Source organism: Helianthus annuus, chromosome 14 (genome assembly GCF_002127325.2).
Source record: "Helianthus annuus cultivar XRQ/B chromosome 14, HanXRQr2.0-SUNRISE, whole genome shotgun sequence".
In the NCBI taxonomy this organism is placed as follows: Eukaryota; Viridiplantae; Streptophyta; class Magnoliopsida; order Asterales; family Asteraceae; genus Helianthus; species Helianthus annuus.
This window is the reverse complement of record NC_035446.2, coordinates 133,958,539-133,963,455: the sequence shown is the minus strand read 5'-3', so window position 1 is coordinate 133,963,455 and position 4,917 is coordinate 133,958,539.

Below are 4,917 nucleotides of genomic sequence, written 5' to 3'. Positions count from 1 at the left end.
CTAGGGTGAGTGATTATGGGACCAGTTGTTTGACTCCTACAATCTCTAGCAAAATGTCCTAACCTGTTACACTTATAACACTTGATTTTTGATTTATCACCCAACCCTTAGATTCCCATGCAACCCTGGGAATTTTCGCCCCGTTCTTTTGTAAAACTTGCTAGTTCTAACACTTAGCAAGGCCAGTTGGTGCAGGATGTCCATTTCCTCTAGATCAGTGGGGTCGAAATGCTGTAGATCATTGAGTTCGAAACTTCAATTGTCTGACATCTGGTTTTCATTTGCAGTGAATGCATAACCTGTAGAGTGAGGATCAGGGTTGTTAAAATTTGCACCAGCAGTTATGTCAATGAAGTGATCATAGCCCTGATCCTTACCACTACCACCAGATTCTTCTTGACCCAGAAGAGCAGTGTTACCGAATGAATAATCATCAACGGTTTTCCCTGACTCTTGTAACTTCCTTTTCTGGTTCAACTCCCTTTCATAGGTCAGGAGTCGACCATGGAGTTGGGTCAAGGTCAGATCCTTGAACTCAGGTGAATTTCGGGTGACAAAAGATATTGTGTCCCATTTTTCTGGCAGTGACCTGAGAAACCTGTTGTTTGAGTTGAGTTTGTAAAAGTGGTTTTAACAAGCCTCAGTTCACTGATGAGACAACTGAAACGCTCAAATTGTTGCGTCAGTGATTCACCTTTAACATGACAAAATGTTTCATACTGTTGGTTCAGGATTTCCCTATTGTTTTCTATGACCTCTTCGGTACCTCCAAACTGTTCCTTAAGCGTGTCCCACAACTCTTTGGCATTGTCACAATGTAACAATCCAGCATATATTTCGTTGGGCAGCGCTGATGCTATGATACTAAACGCTTTAGCATCTAGTTCAAATTTTTGATAATCCGTTTCAGTATAATTTTCAACAGGTTTTGGAACTTGTTTTTTAGCATCTTCAGCGCTTGGCACTGTAGGAACATGAGGACCAAAGATGACAGACTTCCAACAACCTGTGCTTTGTTGAGCGAGGATGTGACTCATCCTCCTCTGCCAGATGTTGTACTCATTTCTTTTTAGCATAGGTGGTTTAAAAAGAGAACCAATGTTGTTTTTATCGTCCTGCGATTGTGACGTCATTCTTGTTGTTTTACAGGTACTGAGAAATCAACTTTAATGGTGATTAATCCTTACTCTGTTTTTCAACGACGAACAAACGATCAGTATCAACTGTTTTGAGCTGAACTATTTACGTCAAAATGATTGTTAAATCAAATTTGACTGTCCAAGCTCTGATACCAATTGTTTGATCTGAGTTTGATTTTGATTGTATTTTATGTTTGAAAATAAGATGAAGATGGATGAGTGTGCAGCGGAAATTATAATGAAAACAAACTTTGCATACAATCAAACGAGAGTAATACTTTTATCAAACATCTTTACACAGAGAACCGAAAGATTGAATTTATTTCAACTATGATTACAATGATTGATGTAAGAATGCAAACTCCCCCTCAGCCAGAGCTCAGTAGTTTGTTCGTGCAAAGAAGACGAATGATGCAAAGAGATAATAGAACAGTACCAAGTACTAAACTATTTATAGGCACTTGCAAACTACTGAGCATCTTTGCTGATGTCCCCATGAAAGTGACATTTAACCTCCTAACAAACTCTAACCTCTGATCTATACAGACACTGCTTGTGTTAACTACTGCTAATACATTCTATTACAAAACAGACTTTAGAACAGCTGCTGCAACCTTCTACTGCTGTGAACCCAGCAACACTTGTCCGGATCAGCAGTGTTTGACTCAAGGCAGTAGATTGAATCAGTAGGACTTTAGTCTTCCATCAGATCTTTAGTTGAGCAGCAGTTATGGGTCAGCAGTTTAGCAAGATCAGCAGATAGGAGGTCATCAGCAGTTGTAATCACTTTCAAAGGGAGATATTTGTATATCAACATCTGCTTATTCAGAATCCACTGCTCTGATCCAGTTTTGGCTTTAATTATCTGTTCCTCTGATAGGGTTCAATCCCAACAGATTGATTGCTTGGCAAGCTTATGGTAGGAATAAGTTCCATGCCGCTCTCGAGTGATTCACTAAAAATACACCTTCGGCCGAGTGTGAGTGATTTCTCCCGTGAGGTATGTGAACTTGTATATAAATGGAATTTTAGAAAAGTATGTTATGCCTTAATAAATAATTCACCTTATGAAAAGTTCTTAATAAAACATGACGAATAGGATTGTAAATAAGTAAAAATAAAACCTAAACAATCTTGGAAACATCCCGACACTCTATGACAAACCCAAAACCTTCTCTTCTACCCATTCTATTTGGGAGTGTAAGCCACATATTAAAGAGTTTTGCTTGAGGACAAGCAAAAAATTCAAGTGTGGGGTATTTGATGTGTATAAAATGCAACATATAAATTACATCAAATGAGGCATAAAACTAACCCTTTTTAGTACTAATGTTGGAAAAAGTGTGTTTTTGTCTTCCTTTTGTATTTTCAGGATTAAATGAGCTCAATTTAACAAAAGAAGCAAAAAGGCAGCTAAATCTAACATAAATACAAGAAAAGGAACAAAAGTGGATTGCCCGACCCCTTCACAGCATCCTCCCAAGCAAAACAGAGAAGGCAGAAGACTGAACACGCCCCGTGCTCAGCGACCACGGGGCCGTGCCTAAGAAGCAGCAGAAAAGACAAAGCTGTAGAAGCTTCTATTGCTCACCACGGGGGCGTGCCCAAAGTACTGCAGGCGCATTAATTGTAATTGCGAATTACAATTAATGAGGAGAGATAGTGTCAGACAGGCACGGGGCCGTGCCCAGCGGACACGGGGCCGTGCCCAGGCCTCTGTTCAGCCAATAAATAGGAGTGTTTGGCTTCATTGCAACTCATCCCTTGGCGCCACCTCTCTCACACTTCATCCCCCACCCACCACCATCACAACACCATCATCCACCACCATCATCCATTGTCCATCATATAGTGTGTGAGTCGTCTCGGGATCCAAGATTGATCGTAAGAGTTCTTGACAATCAAGGCCATGTTTGCCTAAGTCTCTTACATCACTTGGTGAAGACAGGTGTTTAGTATAATACTTTTTATTTTTAATCTTTTGCACTTTTTATTTGGTTTTGTATTAATGACTTTAATAACTAGTTGCTTATGTTGAAGGTGACTTTTCCTTATCGTTTGTCCGTGGTGTCTTGGCATTATTTTACTGTCTATATAAAATAAAAGATTTTCACCATTCATATCTCCACGGTCTATATGGAGGTATGTTGGCTACCTGGTCGGGGGTTAAGGGAACGGTTTGGTAAGGGTCTTGCCCTTGTTCAGCGTTTAGAGGTCCTGTAAGGGACCTGGGTCAAATTTAGTAGGACCTCCTTCAATACCCAAAGGTATTGGATGGCGGGGGTCCAAACTCTTTGATCCCCTCATAAGTTAACTACTATTAATACTATAACCCGGCTATTTAGGACTGTATCCCTGCTGACTCAGACTACTTAGTCGAGGGTAACGTCACCTCCAAAAGAGGGGCCTACCATAATTTGCATTAATAACTTAATTCATTATCTTTCAATAATCCGACCCTTTAAGATTGTATCCTTGCTGACTCAAACTACTGGGTTGAGGGTAACGTCGCCTTCAAAAGAGGGGCCTACTACAATAACTAAGATAATCTCTTAAACAAGTGCAAAAGTGCTAAATAATCAAAGGTTATACTAATACACGAGTCGGATCCAAGTGACTCATCTTGTCTATCTGTTTTATTTTTATTTTATTTTTCAGCATTTAGTTAGTTTTATTTTCTTAGTTTTAAAATCTTTTTTTTTCTAACATTTTGATTTGATTAGACGTTGAGGATAAACCGATACTAAAAGCTCTTGTTTCCTTGGACGACCTTGGTATCTTACCAACACTATACTATGTCCACGATGGGTGCACTTGCCCATATGTGTGTTTAGTGTTAGTAAATATCGTGTTTTATAAATTTAAAACTTGGCTAAAAAGTGTAAAAAAGGCTTAAAATATAAACCAAAAACATATATACACTAACACGCATCAGTTTTAAACCATTTATCAAGTTTTCGTGGAATCGTATAAGCTTTTCTTAGTTAAATAATTCAAAACAAAATTGTTGGTTCATTCCGACACTCTTTTCAACCAACCAAAGTAATTATATCTTAAGCAAGCTTCATAATTTGTGACAAAACCTTTAAAATCAATCAAGTCCGCACACAAACCATAAACTCTTCATGGTTCGACCCCTTATTACCACTAACACATTGTTAAGGGGGCTTATAAATTTTATCTTTGACTGGGGTGCGACACACCGATCAAATTTTGGCGTCGTTGCTGGGGAGTTCATGCGCTTCGTGTTTGGACATTATTGATTTTTGTGATTAACTGTCTAATTCCTTGTTTCTTTATATGGTTTCTGCTTTTGTGTTACGCGGGTGTGTTACTTGTGCAGATTACAGGTAGTGCATGCATACATGCAATTCTGGAAGGACCTCACCACTAGTGTTCGAACCGGTAATCGAGCGGGTCATTAGAATAAATTTAGCCAACCAGTTGGAAGCAACTCTTGCTTCTGACCCACTCAAAACCAATCCACCATCTACACAATCCATTAAGCCTAGTTCAATGGATCCCCAAAATTCCAACCAACCCAACAACCAAAACCAACATCAATTCCAATACCGTGGTAGCCTTCGCTCTAATCAAAACATCAAATATGATCAACCGAGCGTGGGCAATAATTCAAGACCACCAACATCACCATTTCAAAACTGTGGCCCAAATTATAACAACAACCAACCTCACCCACACCTCCACCTCAAAACCCATTAGCACCCAACCTCAACAACCGAAATGTTAACCCCAACCGTGGAGTTAACCAAAATTG